Here is a 20,813-nt window from a genome sequence, read left to right as displayed (position 1 = left end):
GGGATAACGTGAAATAACCCCACACTGAATGTTTCCATTACTTTTTCCACCACTTGGTCAGTATTCTTCTTTGTTGCTTTGCTTACCTTCTGTGCTGAGGCCTACGTGATCCGTTTTGTCTGCTTTACTCCAGCACGGGGGTACATAGAACTGGTGGTACTGGGAGCCGTGGAATCCCGGGAGATGATATAATTCAGGTCTTCTTCTGGTGGTGAAGAATATCTGGCATTCCAGATTGTGGATGGGAAACAAAATATCTGCAAACCTACATTTTCATACAGCCTGCAGAATATATAACAGTTTCTCAGATCGCTCATCTGTTTCTGTGTGATATTTATGTGAAGAGAAGGTTTTTTTCAAAAATTAATTACTTTGTGGTTAAGTATCTCTCCATATAATGATAAAGCGGTAATAGAACATAGTGACTGAGAGAATCAACCGCACTTCCGGCACGACACTACGGTATGAACAGGGTAACCATGTCAGTTTTAAAGAGAAGAAATGGGAAGGGCATAGCAATCGCTGTTCCCTCTCGATTCTGAAACCATCTGGCCATGTGTCACCAGTTCCCCCGATCACGTGCGTTTCAAGGAGTATTCCTTGATTATGACCCACTTTGGTTTTCTGCGTTTGGTTCCCTAAACTGTTTCTCAGCTCTTGATCCTTCTCTCTGAGTGGTGTTTCCTTTTCCATAAGGAAGGCCTGTGTTTGAGGCTGAAAAGCAGTTTCAGCTTGCTTCCTCCCACCTTTCCCCCTTTTAGTCCAGACTGGCTCAACACCTTTAAAAAACTCTGTAGACCTTCACATGGTAAGCCACTCCACCAGACAGAACCCACACCCCAAATCCCTTCAAGAAGTTTCTGTCCACCTTGAATATGAGTCCAGGACATAAATACCCTTAAGACTTCTAGACACCATTGTGCGAGCAAGTCTTCTGAGGCTTACTTCTAGACTTAACATCCTTCTGAGGCAGGACTAACAAAGGGTCCTACTGCCATGCTTTTGATTTGAACTTGACCCTGAGGCCATAGTTTTACTGGTAACATTCTGGGTTTTTATTTATTTATTTTTTACCTTTAAAACCTCATGCTGACTGGAGAAGCTCACAAGTGAGAAAGTTTCTTTTTCTAACCCTGCAAGTCCCAGCATGAAAGCATGTTTTCTAAATTCTGCTTGAGAACTGTACAGTTTCTTGTTTAAGTTCTCTCTTTTAATATCTTACTATAGAGGACTTTCAAAAACCCTTTGTCCCTTTCAGTATTCTTCTCGGAAGTCTTCCTAACCAGAGCCACAACTCTGTGAGGTGTTTTAGCTGTAGTCCAAGATAGAGCCTCGCCATTTCTTTTGCCAGTAGATGAGCCTGCCCCTTCTCCAGCCTCCCAGCAGCGATGGCCTCACGCCTCTCCAGTCTCACTGCTGCGCTCAGCAGATGTACTCAACCCATTCCCAGAACTAGCAACACAGGCTCTGAATGTCTGTTACGGCAGCACTCCATTCTGGATACCAGACACTATTTCAGTTACCCGTTTCTACCTCAGAGACCCCCAAAATTTACTGGCTTTAAACAAAACGGTTATTTTCTCACGATGGTGCAGTCTGAGCAGGACTCAGCCGGGCATCTCTTCTGGTCTCACTTGGAGTCATTCACGCAACTGCAGACACGTGGAGACTCATCTGGGGCTGGCCACCAGAAGGTTCTACTTACGGGCCTGATCCATCGGCTAGAGTGGCTGGAATGGGGGGCATAGCCTCTCCAGCAGGGTAGCTGGACCTTTTTGCAAGGGGGCTCAGGGCTCCACTGGGCTGAAGGCAGGAGCACGCAGGCCTCTCAGAGTCCATGCAGAGAAATGGAACTGCCGTGGCACCTCTTCTTTCCAAGCAGGCCCGGGGTCTGCTCAAAACCAAAGGCAGGAGAACATCTTCCATGTAGGAGTGACAGAGCGCACAGCCCACCTTTAAAGCACCGTGGGTCCTTCCAGAGGAGCAGCAAGACTGACAGCATCTCCACAGGGATGGTAGAAACCAGAGGCCAGTGTAACAACATCTTTGAAACTGGCAGAAAAAAACTGCAAGCCTGGAATTTTATACCAGCAAAAACATCCTTCTGATATTAAGGAAGAAACAGAAGAGACGAAAGCTCAGAGAATTTGGCACCAGTGGGCCTGCACTGAAATAATAATTAAAGAAATTTCTCAGGAAAATATCCCCAATGGAAATATTGACATACAAAAAGGAATGAAGAACACCAGTATGGAGCTGTGCAAACTAAGAACCACAGTACCCTGAGGCGCTTTACTTTCCTGTATAACTAAAATCCATGGTAACAATAACAAATGATGGGAGGGAAGGAAATGGAGTTTAAAAGTTCCAAGGTTTAATTGTTATCAGCCAAGTACTAAAAGTAATAATTTGCATTGGACTGTGATAAGTAAGACTGCAGTTTTAGGCTCCAGGCTAACTACCAACAGTGGTTTGGAAATGTAATTTAATAGAAAGGAAATACGATAATAGAAAATATTTGATCAATCTAAAGAAAGTCAGGAAAGGAGAGGCATATAAAATAGATACAAATGGCAAATAGAAAGTATAGACCCAAGTATATCCGTAGTTAGGTAAAAAGACTATATAATTTAAGCATTTCATATGGAACAGATTTTTTTTAATCCAACTTTATACTGCTTATAAGAGAAACTCTAAATATTAGGTACAAAGGTGTCAAAAGTATGAAGATCGAAAATAACATACCATGCAAACAAAAAAATAAGAGAAAGGTGATATAGCTGCCCTCTTATCAAAAAAAATTAGTTTACAGGGCACCTGGGTGGCTCAGTTGGTTGAGTGTCCAACTTCAGCTCAGGTCATGATCTTGCGTTCATGGGTTTGAGCCCTAAGTTGGGCTCTGTACTCATAGCTCACAGTAGAGCCTGGTTTGGATTCTGTGTTTCCCTCTGTCTACACCTGTCCTGCTCACACTCTGCACCTCTCTCTCTCTCTCTCAATAAAACAGTAAAAAAAAATTCTTTTTTTAAAAAGAAAAAAAATCAAGTTTGAAGCAGGAAGCACTACTAGCATTAGAAGGCCTAAAATGAGGACTCCTGGGTGGCTCAGTGAGTTAAGCACCTGACTTTAGCTCAGTTCTTGACNTGATATAGCTGCCCTCTTATCAAAAAAAATTAGTTTACAGGGCACCTGGGTGGCTCAGTTGGTTGAGTGTCCAACTTCAGCTCAGGTCATGATCTTGCGTTCATGGGTTTGAGCCCTAAGTTGGGCTCTGTACTCATAGCTCACAGTAGAGCCTGGTTTGGATTCTGTGTTTCCCTCTGTCTACACCTGTCCTGCTCACACTCTGCCCCTCTCTCTCTCTCTCTCTCTCTCTCTCTCAATAAAACAGTAAAAAAAATTCTTTTTTTAAAAAGAAAAAAAATCAAGTTTGAAGCAGGAAGCACTACTAGCATTAGAAGGCCTAAAATGAGGACTCCTGGGTGGCTCAGTGAGTTAAGCACCTGACTTTAGCTCAGTTCTTGACCTCACAGTTTGTGAGTTCGAGCCCCATGTCAGGCTCTGTGCTGACAGCTCAGAGCCTTTAGTCTGCTTTCGATTCTGTCTCTCTGGCTGTGTGCCCCTCCCCCACTTGCACTCTGTTTCTTTCTTTCTCTCTCTCTCTCAAAAATAAACAAACATTTTTTTTTTTAAATTAAAAAGGCCTAAAATGAAAAAGATCAGTAATGGCAAATGTTGAAGATGATCTGGAGCAACCAGAACTCTCCAATTTTGCTCATCGGAGTATAACATAGTACAGTCATTTTCAAAATCATTGGTAGTCTATTAAGAAGTTAAGCATATATGATCCAGGAACTTTACTGCTAGATGTTTATTGAAGAAACATGAACATATATGTCCACAAAATACTTGTCAGAAAATGTTCACAGCAGATTTATTCATAACAGCCAAAAAACAATGAGGTGCCAATCAATAGAGACTGGATGAACAATGTTGTATTTACACAGTGGTTATTAATTATGTTGGAAACACCCAACATCTATATTAATTAATTCCAAATTCATTTTATGCTAATAAAAGAAATTGGACACAAAGCGCACAGTGTATGATCCCAACTATATGAAATTCTAGAACAGGCAAAACTCGTCTACAGTGATAAAAATCAGATCACCGGTGGCTTTGCGGGGGAAGGGGATGACTGGGAAGCAGCTTGAAAGGACTTTCTGGATTTTCTGTCTTTAGTAGTCAAAAGTGAATGTTTTACTTAAGATCTGAGCATTTCTCTCTATGTAAATTATACCTATTTTTAAAAACGAAGGTCAAATAAAGATTCTAGACCACCAGAAGCTGAGATGTACATTACCAGCAGACTTGCACTAAAACTCACTAAAGGAATTTCTTCAGGCAGAAAGAAAACTATCCCAGATGGAAACAGGAAAGAACAAAGCAACAGAGAGTATAAATACTAATTACAAATGGGTTGACTATACAAAATAATAACAGTGGTATCTTCTGATACGAAACTGGATCAGCATCAGGTGTGTACCTCCAGAGTGAGCCCTCCCTTAGGCCAAGGACCATTCTCTGCTTGCCACCCTTTCCTGCCAAGTGACAGTTTAGGTGCAAGGGAACAAGCCAAATGATGTATTGTGGGAGCTATCCTCGCTTAGATGTCCCAAATTCCATATGAAAACCAGTATCTTTTGTGATAGGCCCTTGAACACAGAGTCCCAGAAAGGGCATAGTTATTTATAAGAACCATGGCACTCCGAAGCTCAAAACTGGCTTTCTCATGAGGTGTTTATAGTTTATTTGCAGTCTTCCTAGTGCAGATACAGTTTACCATCTGAGATCATTTTTACTATCAGCTCTCTTGCCTGGTAATAGCTAACATTCCCCCTTTATTAGGTTTTCAGGGAAATAGAATAGAAGGTTGATCTAGTAACCATTTCCATTGTGGGCTCACAGGCCAACCTCCATGACTTTGAGTTACTAACTTTAATACAACAACTCTCAGACTACAGGATGCGTTAGAATCACCTCATTGTTGGGCTTCCTGATTTAGTGGGACTGGGATCAGGCTTGAGAATGTGCATTTATAGAAAGCTCCTGGGTGATACTCTTGGTATGAATATCACATTTTGAAATCACTGCCTTAGAAAATGGCAGTTATGAAAAGCAAATTGCCCCTTTTCCATTTATCATTCACAGAACAAGCATCTCCACATCCTCTTTGGTTCAAATTTTAGAATAGTCATTATCCTTTGTTATGTCTTCAAAAGCCCATCTATAGTTGTCTCCTTAGGGAGTTTTTAGTTTGCATTGCCATTAATTATCACTAAGTGTCAGCAGATGACGTAGGTCAGGCCCCATTTTAGGGTTAAATCTGTATGCACTGTCAGAACTCTGGGAACATTGCCCCATGTTGCAGCTGAGGTCACTCCCGCTGTGATACTCAGAAGCCTCTGCCACCCCAGATGTGCACCACGCTGCTGCCATTGCCAGTATAGCCAGGGTGTACGCCAGGTTGCCACATAGCCCTTTTTGACCTGTGCCGTGGTGCAGAGTGGTTCTCCCACTTAATGTCCCTACTTCCCCAGCTAGGGGCTTGTGGGCACAATGCCATGCTGAGTAGACCTATGGAACAGAGCCGCACCCACTGCTCCACCCTGGTGTCTAGTCCAGCCCCAGTAACAACCACAGAGACAAGCTCATATCTCCTCCCCACCCCCTGCCAGGTATCAATGCCTAGTTTGACCCAACTGCACCAGCTACCCCAAGGCAATGTCATTCTTGCCAGCCAGCCCACTTGCAGCTGTTCTTCTGGTCAGTTCCATTCCACTGACAGTGAGAAGAGAAGGATTGGGCAGTTTCTCTCGGCATAAGTTTGTCTCTAGCTTTTATCTAGTCCCATAAGGGAAAGGTGTATCCCCTATAACACAATGTCAAATGTTTGGGTTTCTTTTTTCTTTTCTTTTCTTAAGTGGGCTCCACAACACAGCATGGAGTCCCAACGCAGGACTTGAACTCACTGAGATCAAGACCTGAGCTGAGATCAGGAGTCAGACACTTAACTAACTGAGCCACCCAGGTGCCCCTCACAATATCAGGCTTTTCTATTTAGGCTCTGGGAAAGTTGGCCCCCACTGAGGCTTCAGTTTTATCTGCATCTCCCTGGACATTCTTTTAAGTCACAGTGTCTTGGCCACATTGAACCAAGGATAAGAAAGTCCATTCTGCAGTACCTACTGCCAGGGGATTTAGGGCCAGTTAGATAAATATTTTATGCCCACACAACTCAGTAGGGCACTTAATGGTCTTCTTGCCTTCACTCAGGAGAATAGAATAGGAGACCCAGTAAGCCAGCAATGCAGCTTTTCGTGTGTTTTTCCAAGAGTCCCCATAGCTATCTGGCAGCAGTCCCAGAGACAGTTATCTGACCCTTCCCCTAGGTGACAGCTCAGGGATAAAGGGTTGAGACCATATGAGTGAATATGGGAACAACTCTGGCTTAGAACTCTCAAGTTCCACATAGGAACCAATATCTCTTGCAGTAGTCCCTCGTGCCTAGAGTCCATGAGTTCCCACAAGGGATAAGAAGCAACGTGCTCAGGAAAGCTCAGAGTCCCAGTCTGCTGCAGTTTAGTCAGGTCATCTTTACCATAACATTTTGCCTGGTAGCATGGCTGGCATTCTACCTTTATTAGGTTTCCAGGGGAACACAGCTAAAAGGTTAACACGAGATTAATTTCCCATGAATACACATGGGCAGAGTGTTAGGTTTTAGCATTATCAGCAACGTAGTAAAATTAAAGTAAGAATTTATATTTTTAGTCTGGAAAAGTTCACAGGTGTATATGACAATTTCTAGTCTAGTCATTAAAAGAACAGTTAAAGAATATATAGTTAAGGAAAAATGAAATAATAAAAAACATTTGACCAATAAAGAAGCAAGAAAGGAAGACAAAAGGAACATAAAATAAAAATCTATATTATTTGTAAAATGTAAAAATGCACAAATAAAATATAAAGTTATAGAGATAAGCCTAGTGTGTCAGTAAGCACAGTAAATACAAAAGGACTAAGTATTCTAACTAGAGTACTAACATGGAACTGGGTTAAAATATTGAGCCCAATTATGTGCTGTTCACAAGTAGCACACTTTTTAAATATTCTTTTATTGTTTTTTTTTAACAAGTAATACATTTTAATATACTAAATGGTTGAAATTGAACGATGGAAAAAAGATATACAAACACTAAACAAACAAAGCTGGTGTAACTACAGTATCATTAGACAATGTGAAATTTAAGGAAAGGAGCATTGCTACAGATAAAGACAGTTAATGAAGCTAAAGGGATCAGTCCACCAGGAATATAGAAAACTGTATGTGTAACCAGTGGCATAATTTCAAGTTATATATAAGACAGGCATTAAACATTGGCAGATCTAAATGGAGAAACAGATGAATCTACAATCATAACAGACTTCAGCCTCCCTCTCAGTAGGCAGTAGAACTGAACAGACATAAAAAAAGAGGAAAAATGTAGACCATCTTGCTAATAAATTTGATCTCATATATTTTTATAATGCTACATTAAACTGTGACAGAATTCTCATTTTTTTAAATACTTATTTTGAGAGAGAGAAGGAGACTGGAGGAGAGGCAGAGAGAGAATCCCAAGCAGGCTCTGCACTGTCAGCACAGAGCCCAGTACAGGGCTCAGTCTCTCACACTGTGAGATCATGACCTGAGCCAAATCAAGAGCCATACACTTAACCAACTGAGCCACCAGGCACCCCAGAAATCTCATTTTAAACAACGCATGTGGACCAGGGCACCTGGTTGGCTCAGTCAGTATAGAATGTGATTCTTGATCTCGGGTCCATGAGTTTGAGCCCCAAATTGGGATGGAGCCTACTTAAAATAAAATTTTTTAAAATGCATATGGATCATTTACCATGTTGGTCGTAAGCTGAGTCATAAATTAAGCCTCAATTAAAATTTAAAATATTGAAATCATTTAGAGCATATTTTCTTTTTTTTTTAAATTTTTTTTAATGTTTTATTTATTTCTGAGAGAGAGAGAGACAGCATGAACAGGTGAGGGTCAGAGAGAGAGGGAGATACAGAATCTGAAACAGGCTCCAGGCTCCGAGCTGGCAGTCAGCACAGAGCCCAACATGGGGCTCGAACCCACAAACCGCGAGATCATGATATGAGCCAGTTGGACACTTAACCAACTGAGCCACCCAGGCACCCCGAGCATATTTTCTGAACATAATGGAATTAAGTTAAAAAATTAAAGATCAGGGGCACTTGCATGGCTCAGTTGGTTAAATGTCCATCGAACTCCTTGGTTTCAGCTCAGGTCATAATGTCACAGTTTATGGATTCAAGCCCCACATCAGGCTCTGCGCTGATGGTGCAAAGCCTGCCTGGGAATCTGTCTCTCTCTGCCTTCTCTGTCTCTCTCTCTGTCTCTCTCTCTCAAAATAAACTTTTTAAAAAAGGTCAGATGTAAAAGAATAGATGCAAAATCCTCAGCTATTTTGGTGACATTAAGCAGTACACCTCTACATAACCCTTGAGTCAGTGAAGAAAGCCCAAGCAAAATAAGAAAATGTTTTGAAATGAATGATAACAAAAATATAGCATATCAAAACTTGTGGGATGCAGCTAAAGCAGTGCTTGAGGGAAGTTTATAGCCCTCAAATGGATATATTTTATTTATTTTTTAATGTTTTATTTATTTCTGAGAGAGAACGTGAGCAGGGAAGGGTCAGAGAGAGAAAGAGACACAGAATCAGAAACTGTCTCCAGGTTCTGAGCTAGCCGTCAGCACAGAGCCCCACGTGGGGTTCGAACCCACGAACCATGAGATCATTACCTGAGCCCAAGTCGGACACTTAACCTACTGAGCCACCCAGGGCGCCCCTCCAAGTGACTTTAAAAGACCATTATTTGACTACCTCCCTAATAAGATTTACCCTTAGTACAAAAGAAAACCTTATTCTGTTTTCAGTAATACTTTTGTTAATAATATTAATATTGTCCTGAGATTGTAGGTGTATGCCATGCAAGATAAATGAGTAGTTTTGTTGGTGATGTTGGAAACTGGAAGTTGGGTTTGGGAGAAGGACGTAAAAGTGTGAGAATGAGGGTGTTAAGTTAACATCTGTAGTCGTGAATTGGAAATACTAGGAAGACATTTTTGTATATTTACACATTTCCTAGCTTTATTTGCTGAAAAGACTAATATCATTGAGTAACCTAGTACTAGTAAGCACACTTTGTACCTAGATACTGATCTTTAGATACGATTTTCCATTAAAAGGAACCAGAATTCCTTGGAGATATGGCTTCTTCAGAACTCAGAACCAAGTGGAATGTGAATGCTCCTATTGGCCAAAGATGGAATGTAACACTTTGAGCAGCAAAAATCAACAAAGCAACTGCAGTGGATGAAACACATCACATATATTAAACTATATCTAAGCTCCTGAATTCACTAGGAGGATTTTGTCTTAGGGGATGCATAGGAACAGCTTGCTTTTTTAAAGTGAAAAGAAAGTAATAAGCATATATCCTTCCTTTCTAAGTGAACTATATTTGGGGTAAATGATTAATTGACGAGAAAAAGTCTTTTTATAGGAATATTCTAACTAGTAAACTAGAAATGATAAAATTAGAATATTAGAGTTTTGCTGCTCCTAATTAATTTATGGCAGTGATCTTCACAAATAGATGGTATGTGGGTACCATCAAAAGTTCACATTACCATCTGTGAAATGTTCTGCCCCCATTCCCTCCCCAGTAACTCAAATCTGAATCCAATCAAGCCTCTAAGTATCAACTAATGGGGAATACAGGAGACAAAGGAGCATGTTAAATGGTTCCTTGAGGATACAGTCAGCAGAGTCCAGTCATTGGGAAACTACAGGATCAATAACCCTATTTCTTCTAAAAAAATTTTTTTTTTAAATTTTATAGTTTATTTATTTTTGAGACAGAGAGAGACAGAGCATGAGCAAGGGAGGGGCAGAGAGAGAGGGAGACGCAGAATCTAAAGCAGGCTTCAGGCTCTCAGCTGTCAGTACAGAGCCCGACATGGGGCTTGAATCCACGAACCGCAAGATCATGACCTGAGCCGAAGCCAGACGCTCAACCGACTGAGCCACCCAAGCGCCCTTACAAAAATTTTAAAAATTAGATGAAGATGAACCCTAGAGATCAAAAGAGATTTAAGGAGCACATTAACCAGTTGCAGCATATGGACTTTATTTAGATTATGATTCAAACTGTAAAAGCCAAATGCACTTTTATAAGACAACCAAGGGAAATAGGAATACAAGCTGCACGTTGATGGTCTTAAAAAATAATTTTCAATATTTTAGGCAAACTTTATTAATCTTATGTTTTAAATGTGAGTTTTTATCTTTTAAGAGGTACACACTGGAAAATTTACTGATGAAATTATATGAAGTCTGGGATTTGCTTCAAATTAATATGGTTGAGGGTTTAGATGAAATAAGGAATGGCCATGAGTTGATAAGCATTGAAGCTGGCTGATAAGTGCATGGAAATTCTACTGTTGTCTTTTGTTTTATTTGAAATCTTTCATTATAAAACATCTTAGGAGCACCTGCAGGGCTCTCTCTGCCCTTCCCATGCTTGTGCTTTCTTTCTCTCTCAAAATAAATAAACCTTAAAAAAATAAAACCTTTTAAAACTGTTATCTCATACGTGAGCAAATAGCATATCAGAAATGAGTTTATAGAAGTTTAAAAAAAATGACACATCCTAAACTAAAAATATACTTGTTTATTGGGTCAGAAATACTCAGCGAGTGAATTAGATGCCATTAAATAACCAGTGAATTGCAAGCTTTTTGTAAAAAATTACCTAAAATATTACAGAGACAGGAAGATAAGTAAGTCAACAGATTCAGGAAGTATGCTGTAATTCCAAGCTGGATAAATAAAAGACATCCATGCACAGCTACAGTATATACAGTAAAACAGCAAAGACAAAGATCATCTTAAAAGCATGTATTTCAGTCAGGGTACTGTCAGGAAACTGGAAACGACATTAGATAATTCAGAAGAGCCAGTTCAATTAAGAGAATTGATTATATTGTTATGGAAGGGTGAAAAGAAAAAAGGAACACCTTACTGGGGTAAGCCAGGATACCAACAGCTGGGCCTGGCTCACACCCCTAGAGATGAGAGAAGGAGGCAGGCAGTAGCGTTTTCCAAAATCTAGGAGTTCACAGGAATTCTGGCAAGTGGAGCTTTTGCTTCTGAAGAGGGAGCAGAGCCTGGCTGTGAAGGGGTGCAGTGAGGCTGGGTCTGCGAGTGCAAAGTGCCGCTGCTAAAATGACACAGGAGCAACACGCAAACAGGAAGAAAAAGTCCCTTCTCCTCTTGCATGCCTATCTCCCAGTGCAGAACCTAACAAGCCAGCTAGCAAAGGAGAAATATGGTTTGCAGAGTTCCAGCCACAGTACCACAAAGCAGGTTATAGAATTTGGGATTTACATCTGATCACTTAATATGTACCACAGCATGCATGCATGAATTTATTAACTCAAAAAATATGTATTGAAGTCCTACTGTGTGCCAGATACTTTCTAAGTGCTTGTGATAACATCAGTGAAGAACAATTTAGACAAAGGTCTCTGCCGTACAGAGGAATGATGTTTAAAATGACAGCCCTTTTGTCATAGCAACTAACCAAGCCAGATGATAGGGTTTTTTGTTTTTGTTTTTGTTTTTGTTTTTTTTAATTTTTTTTTTTATTTCTAGGGGAGAGAGAGAGACNCAGACAGGGAGAGAGAATCCCAAGCAGGCTCCACACCATCAGCATAGAGCCTGACGTGACACTCGAACTCACGAGCCATGAGATCATGACCTGAGCCAAAATCAAGAGTCGGACACTTAACTGACTGAGCCACCCAGGCACCCCTAGGTAATAGTTTTGAAAGGATACTTTGTCCCCCTGAATTGTATACCTTACAATGATAGAAGAAGAAAAGTATTTCAAAATAAAAAACTGGTAAACGTTAACTACCAAAAGTCCTACCTCAAGGAACTTCTCTATATGAGAGCCAAAGAAGGATCGTCTCAGGCAAAAGAAGATTTGCTAAGCAAATAAAATGATATAGGCATGCAAACCCAGACAGACATTGTCTACAGAAAAGAATAATTTGTGGGATTTTAAGAGAAATGACTAAACTGAAATACTGTATGAAACAGAACATACATTTGAAGGTGAAATGACCAGAGTCAAGGTGTTTAAAGGCCCTCATAACGTTGAGGAGGAGTGAGTTAATATATTGCTTGGACTTTAAGTTAAATAGAGTAAAGATTCGCAATTGTTAAAAAGAATGCACAAATCCCAAACCTGTAGGGTAAAATAATGAAGGTAGAAAGGGGAGGGCCAAAAAAAAGATCAATGCAAGAAATAACCAAAAAAGGAGGAAAAAATAAGCAATAAAGAATCAAAACAAGAGTAACAAAAAATGATAAGAGCAAATAGAAGCCAAGAAGTAAACAATCTTAGAAACAATCTGTACTGGAACCGTCACAATAATGTCAACTTGGAAATGTTTTAAAGGAGCCACATGTTTTAATAAGAGCCATACCTAAGATGTAATATAAATGTTGAAAAAAATAGGAAAGATATACTGGACACAAACCAATCAAAAGTGAGTAGATATATTAATTACCTGAAAAAAACATATTTTAAAACAAAAAATTATTAGGGGCAGAGGAAATGACTATGTAATGATAAAAGATGTAATTCACCAGAAAGAGAATAGCAGTTCTAAACTTAACATACCCAATAAAATAACCTCAAAATATATAAAGCAAAAATGACCTTCTGAAAGAAATTGACAAATACCAGCATAAATGCTTTTCTCCACTATTGATGAGCCAATCAGTGTCTGAGTCTATATTCATGAAGTGTGTTAATCTGTGGTTTTCCTTGCTTGTAATACTTTGTTTGATTTTGTTAATAGGTTAATAATGACTTTATATAATGAACTGGGAAGTGTTCCCTTCACCTCATTTTTCCAGGACGGTTTATAGAGAAGTGGTACTATTTCTTCCTTAAATATTTGATAGAATTCAACAGTGAAACCATCTGGGCCAGGATTATTTGTGAGAGATTTCTAACAAATTCAATTTCTTTAGTAGAAGTATTCAGTTATCTCTCTTGAGTGAATTTTATTAGTTGTGTCCTTAAAGAAATTTGTCCACTTCATCTAGGTTGTTGAATTTATTGGCATAAAGACATTCATAATATTTTTTTTTATTTTGTTAATATCTGTAGGATCTGTAGTAATATACTTCTCTTAATTCTGATATCAATACTTAGGGTCTTTTCTCTTTTTTTTTCCTGATCAGACTGGCTAGAAATTTATCAATTTTATTGATCTTCTCAACGAACCAAGAACTCAAGGTTTTGGAGCCATTGCTTTTTCCCTGTTGTTTTTATTTTCTCTTTCACTGATGTCTGCTCTTTATTATTTCCTGTCTTGTGCTTGCTTAGGATTTAATTTGCTGAGTTTTTTAAGTTTCTTGATATGGAAGCTTAGGTTATTGATTTGAGCCCTTGCTTTTCTAATGTAGGTGTCTAGTGCTAAAAGTTCCTTCCAAATTCTGCTTTAGCGGCACATCACAAATTTTGTCATATTTTCATTTTCATTCAGTTTAAAATAGTTTAACATTTTCCTCCTAATTTCTTCTCTGATCTGTAAGTTAGTAGTACGTTATTTGGGTTTCCAGCTATTCGGCATTTTCCATATCTCTTTCTTTAATTGATTTCTAATTTAATCCCATTGCAATATATGAACATAATTTGTGTGACTTAAATTCTTTTTAACTTATTTAGACTTGCTGTATGACCCAGAGTATGATTTCTTGGTAAATGTTCCATGTGCATCAGAAAAGAATACTACTGTCAGAGTATTCTACAAATGTCATTTAGGTCAAATTGTTTGATAATATTATTCATGTCTTTTTTATCTTTACTGATCTTTTTGTGTATTTCTTCCATCAGTTACTGAGAAGCATGTTGAAATCTACAACTATAAATCTGAATGTGTTTATCTTCTCTCAGGTTTTGATTCTTGCAGTTTTAAGTTCTTTTTCTTAAGTTTTAAATTCCAGTTAAGGGGTGCCTGGGTGGCTCAGTCGGTTGTGCATCCGACTTTGGCTCAGGTCATGATCTCGCGGTTCATGGGTTCGAGCCCCGCATTGGGCTCTGTGCTGGAAGCTAGCTCAGAGCCTGGAGCCTGCTTGGGATTCTGTTCTGTGTCCCTCTCACTCTGACCCTCCCCTGCTCACGCTGTCTCTCTCTCTCAGAAATAAATAAGAACATTTTAAAAAACTAAATTCCAGTTAGTTAACATATAGTGTAGTATTGTTTCAGGTGTACAACGTATTGGTTCAACATTTCCATGCATCACCTGGAGCTCATTGCAGCAAGTGCCCTCCTTAATCCCCATCACCTATTTCCCCCATCCCTCCACCCACCTCCCCTCTGGTAACCATTAGTTTGTTCTCTATAATTCAGAGTCTGTTTCTTAGTTTGCTTCTCTCCCTCTTTTCTTTTCCCTTTGCTCTTTTGTTTCTGAAATTCCACGTATGACTGAAATCATATGGCATTTGTCTTTCTCTGACTGTCTTATTTTGCTTAGCACAATATACTCTAGCTCCATCCTCTTTGTTGCACTCTTTAACATTTATTTATTATTGTGAAAGCACAGGGTGTTTACATGACTCACTCTATGCTATCAGAATCAGCTAATTTATAGACCTTATAGAACCAAGGTCTCACTGTTATTCAACATAGTATTGGAAGTCCTAGCCTCAGTAATCAGACAACATTAAGAAATAAAAGGCATCCACGCTGGCAAAGAGAAAGTCAAGCTTTCATTTCACTCTTTGCAGACGACATGATAGTCTATATGGAAAACCCAAAAGATTCCACAAAAAGAACCTTCTAGAACTGATCCATGAATTCACCAAAGTCAGGATATAAAATCAGGAAATCAGTTGCATTTCTATGCACCAATAATGAAGCAACAGAAAGAGAAATCGATCCCATTTACAATTGCACCAAAAACCATAAAATACCTACAAATAAATTTAACCAAAGAGGTGAAAAATCTATATACTGAAAACTATAAAAAGTTTATAAGAAATTGAAAAAGACACAAAAATGGAAAAATATTCCATGCTTGTGGATTGGAAGAACAAATATTGTTAAAATGGTGATACCACCCAAAACAATCTACATATTCAATGCAATCTCTATCAAAATAACACCAACATTCTTGACAGAGCTAGAATAAACAATCCTAAACTTTGTATGGACCAGAAAAGGCCCTGAATAGCCAAAGCAATCCTGAAAAAGAAAACCAAAGCTGGAGGCATCACAATTTCAGACTTCAAGCTGTGTTACAAAGCTGTAATCATCAAGGCAGTATAGTACTGGCAAAAAAATAGACACACAGATCAATGGAACAAAATAGAGAACCCAGAAATGGACCCACAAACATATGGTCAACTAATCTTTGACAAAGCAAGAAAGAATATCCAGTGGAAAAAAGACTATCTCCTCACCAAATGATTTTGGGAAAACTAGACAGGGACATGCAGAAGAATGAACCTGGACCACTTTCTTACACCATACACAAAAATAAACTCAAAATGGATGAAAGACCTTAATGTAAGACAGGAAGCCATCAAAATCCTAGAGGAGAAAGCAGGCAAAAACCTCTTTGACCTTGGCCTCAACAACTTTACTCAATATATCTCTGGAGGTAAGGGAAACAAAAGCAAAAATGAACTATTGGGACCCCATCAAGATAAAAAGCTTCTGCACGGCAAAGGAAACAGTAAAACTAAAAGACAACTTATGGAATAGGAGAAGATATTTGCAAATGACATATCAGATAAAGGGTTAGTATCCAAAATCTATGAAGAATTTCTTAAACTCAATGCCCGAAAAACAAATAATCCAGTGAAGAAATGGGCAAAAGACATGAATAGACACTTGTCCAAAGAAGACATCCAGATAACTAACAGACACATGAAAAAATGCTCAGCTTCACTCATCATCAGGGAAATACAAATCAAAACCTCATTGAGATACCACCTCACACCTGTCAGAATGGCTAAAATTAAGTCAGGTGGCAATGACCAGTGTTGGTGAGGATGTGGAGAAAAAGGATCTCTTTTGCTCTGCTGGTAGAAATGCAAACTGGTGCAGCCAGTTGGGAAAACAGTATGGAGCTTCCTCAAAAAATTAAAACTAGAACTACCCTACCACCCAGCAATTTCACTACTAGGTATTTATCGAAAGGATACAGGTGTGCTGTTTCAAAGGGGCACATGCAACCCAATGTTTCTAGCAGCACAATAGACAATAGCCAAAGTATGGAAAGAGCCCAAATGTCCATCAACAGATGAATGGATAAAGAAGATGTGGTATATATATATATATACAATGGAGTATTACTCAGCAGTCAAGAATGAAATCCTGTCATTTGCAACAATATGGATGGAATTAGAGTGTGTTATGCTAAGTGAAATTAGTCAGAGAAAGACAAAAATCATGACTTCATTCATATGTGGAATTTAAGATACAAAACAGATGAACATAAGAGAAAGGAAGCAAAAATAATATAAAAAAAGGAAGGGCACAAAAACATAAGAGACTGAAAATATAGAGAACAAATTGAGGGTTGCTAGAGGGGTGGTGGGTGGGGGGAAGGGACATTAAAGAGGACACTTGTTGGGATGAGCATAGGATGTTATATATAGGGGATGAATCACTGGATTCTACTCTTGAAATCATTGCACTATATGCTAAATAACTTGGATGTAAATTAAATAATAATAAATTTAAAAATTTTTTTAAAGAACCAAGGTCTCAAAATGTGCTGTCTTACCCATAGTAAGATCTTACCCATCTCTTACTGTATAAGAAATATACTATTTTACCCTAATACTAAGCTATAAGTGTCTTATATTTTTACTAAAACATCCAACTTAGACTTCTTTAGATTTAAGCATTTTTTTTTTTGTAACTTAATGACTACTTTGGTATCTATGGTATGCTTCTATCTTTCTTTTTAATTCATATATATGTATATATACGTGTGTATGTATTTTTAAAATTTTTTTATTTATGTATGTATTTTCATATGTGTGTGTATTTTTTTTTTAGTTTTATTTAAATCCAACTTAGTTAACATGTAGGGTATTTCAGGATGATTTCAAGAGTAGAATTTAGTGATCATGTAAACATTTTTAAGTTCCATTATTAAGTGCAGAAGTCCATGAAATAGAAATCAACAATCCAAAATTTGTTTCTTTGAAGCACTATTCAGGCAAAATTAAGAAAAACTAAAGCATAAATAACCAAGATTGAGGTAAAAGGGAAGCATAGCTACAGCTAAAAAGATAAGACAATGAATGATACAGTTATCAATTTTATGCCAATAAATTGAACAGAGTTGTAAAGAAGACAAATTTCTAGAAAAATGTAATTACCCAAATTGATTTGGGTATTATAATTCAAACTGAAGCAGTGTTTTTTTAAAAACCCACTCACAAAGAACACAGCAAAGTCTATTGATTTTACATGTGAATTCTACACAACTTTTGAGAATTACAGCATCTCAATATAAAGAGACTCTTCTGGACAGCAGAAAAGGTCATAATTTACCAAGTGATTCCTTGAGGTGAGACTACTATAACTTCAAAAGCAAAACTAGACAAAGACATTATGAGAAAGAAAAATAATACACTAAGTTCACTTATAAACATAGGTATCAAAACCATAAGCCAAATATTAACAGACTAAAATCCAGTGGCATATGTTTTTCTTTTACAAGGTGCCTTAATTAAGTTGGGTTTATCCCAGAAATACAAAAATTGTCTAACTTTAGGCAAACCTTGTATTTCATTGACCAAATTAACAAATTATGAAATTATTTCAATAGATTGCATTTCTGCAGTACCATCCATGATGTAAACCCAATGCAAATTAAAAATAGACAAGGACGGGTGCCTGGGTGGCTCAGTCGGTTAAGCGTCCGACTTCAGCTCAGGTCATGATCTCACGGTTCGTGGGTTCGAGTCCCGCGTCGGGCTCTGTGCTGACAGCTCAAAGCCTGGACCCTGCTTCCAATTCTGTGCTTCCTTCTCTCTCTGTCCCTTCTCCACTCACGCCCTTTGTCTCTCTCTCAAAATAAATAAAAGAAAAACATTAAAAAAAAAAATAGACAAGGACTTCCTTAATTTGAGTGAAGAATCAACAAAATATCTATAGCAAAGATGAATTGTAATGGGGGACTTCTTTAAAATAATTCTTTGAAATTAAGAAAGAGAATGCCACCATCACCACTCTTTTTCAAACTTGTATCACAAGTTCTAGTGGGACACCTGGGTGGCTCAGTCGGTTAAGCATCTGACTTTAGCTAAGGTCATGATCTTGCCATTCGTGAATTCAAACCCCACGTTCAGGCTCTGTGCTGACAGCTCAGAGCCTGAAGCCTGCTTCAGATTCTGTGTCTCCTTCTCTCTCTCTCTCTCAAAAATAAACAAACATTAAAAAAAATAAAGTCCTAGCAAGTATAGTAAATCAAGATAAAGAAATTAATGGGATAGGGGCGCCTGGGTGGCTTAGTCGGTTGAGCGTCCGACTTTCGCTTGGGTATCTATCTCGCAGTTCATGGGTTCGAGCCCCGCGTCGGGCTCTGTGCTGACTGCCAGCTCAGAGCCTGGAGCCTGTTTCAGAGTCTGTGTTTCCCTCTCTCTGACCCTCCCCTGCTCACGCTGTCTCTCTCTCTCTCTCTCTCCTCGAAATAAATAAAAATATTTAAAAAAAAAAAAGAAATTAATGGGATAAATATTAGGAAGAAAAAACCAAAATCTTATTCAGAAATGATGTAATAGCATCGCAAACCCAAAAGAATCTACAGACAAATTTTTAGAAATAACAACATTTTTATCAAGGTGGCTGCCTGTAAAGTCAATAAAAATAAATTGCATTTCTACACAGCAGCACAAAGTATTAGAAAACATAATTTTCAAAATGTATTTCCATTGTTACAAAAATATAAACTTCCCAGTAATAAATCTAACAAAAATTTGTATGCCCTGTCTGCACAAAGTGATAAAAAACTTTATTGAAAGGCATTTTAAAAGTCCTAAATAAGCAGAGATACATAATGTTCATGGATAAGACAACACACATCATAAACATGTCAGTTTTCCCCAATTTGATTTTTAGAGTCAATGCTGTTATAATCAAAATACCGACAAGCTTTTTTTTAATAGCACTTGAAAAGCAGACCTTTATATTTATACAGAGGGGTAAAGAGACATGACACTCAAAAAAATAAGGTTGTGAGAATTGCCTTACCTTTATGAAAAATTATAAAGTAAGACATCATGCCATGTGCTCAAGGATAAACAGAAATAATGACCAGGAGGGACTGAATAGAAAGCCCAGAAGCCGACTCTGACATACATGGAACCATGGAAGATTAATATGGAGAGAGCGGGTTTTGCAGGAGGCTGTGCTGGGGGCAGTGCTGAGCTAATTCCATCCTTGTCTCACCACTTAACAAAGGAATTCCATGTGAATTAAGGACTTGAGTATCAAGAATAGAACTTAAATGGAATTTAAAAATTAGAGTAAAAGGTGGGAGGTGATCTTTCTGGCCTTGGAATATAAAATGATTTCTTAAGATACAAAAGCACTAACTAGAAAAGAAAATATGAATAAGTTCAACTACATTTAAAGTTTACATTTCTTTAAATTAAAAACATTTTTTAAATTAGAAGCCATAGAGAAAAAAATGTATAACATATTCAACCTACAAAGACTGATATGCAAAACAAATAAATTCATGAGAAAGGTAAATAATAAAATAGAAAGATAGATAAGAGGTATGAACAGACATTTTACTGAAAAAGGATGTGCATGGCCAGTAAACACCGAGAAACAATTTTCAGTCTCACTAATGATCAGGAAATACAAACTAAGACCACAGTAAGATGCTGTTTTACCCCCAGTGATACCAAAAATTAGAAAGGATATAAAGCACGAAGCACTCTTTTTTTTTTAATTTGTTTATTTTGTTTTATTGCTATTGTTATTTTTTTTTTAATGTTTTATTTCTAGGAGAGAGAGAGAGAGACAGCGTGAGCAGGGGAGGGTCAGAGAGAGAGGGAGTCACAGACTGAAACAGGCTTCAGGCTCTGAGCTGGCAGTCAGCACAGAGCCCGACGTGGGGCTCGAACCCACGAACCGCGAGATCATGACCTAAGCGAAAGTCGGACGCTTAACCGACTAAGCCACCCAGGCACCCCAAGCACGAAGCACTCTTAAACATTGCTGGGGATGGGATTATACAGCATCATAAACACCTTTAGGGAACAATTTCGCATTCTCTTGTTATGTTAGACATTTGCATATCTTGTGAACCAGCAACCCTACTTCTGGATATCTCCTCTACACTGGAGAAACTCTGCACGTTTATTTGCAACAGGAAACTTAAAAACAGGAAGTAACTCAGAGCCCTCATCTACAGAAAATGGATAAATACGTTCTAGCATATTCACTTAATGGACATTTAATCGTGCAGCAAGGCAATTGAATGAGCTACAAGCTACACACAACATGGATGAATTTTAGAAATAGTGTTGAGTAAAAACTTGAAGTCCCAGAAGACTCCTTACAGTCTTTGCATTATTATATTATACCACTGTTATAATACATGGGA

The 20,813-nt window shown here is 38.3% G+C and overlaps 1 protein-coding gene across 2 annotated transcripts in view; it reads left to right on the top strand.

Annotated features, from left to right (window-relative positions):
- TTC17 (tetratricopeptide repeat domain 17) overlaps positions 1 to 20,813 on the top strand; it is a 123,516-nt gene that overhangs the window by 95,012 nt on the left and 7,691 nt on the right. The gene's annotated exons all lie outside the window — the stretch shown is intronic.

Source organism: Crocuta crocuta, unplaced genomic scaffold (assembly GCF_008692635.1).
Source record: "Crocuta crocuta isolate KB4526 unplaced genomic scaffold, BGI_CrCroc_1.0 scaffold330, whole genome shotgun sequence".
NCBI lineage: Eukaryota > Metazoa > Chordata > Mammalia > Carnivora > Hyaenidae > Crocuta > Crocuta crocuta.
Note: the sequence above shows the minus strand (reverse complement) of the source record. Positions and strands in the feature narration are given on the sequence as shown.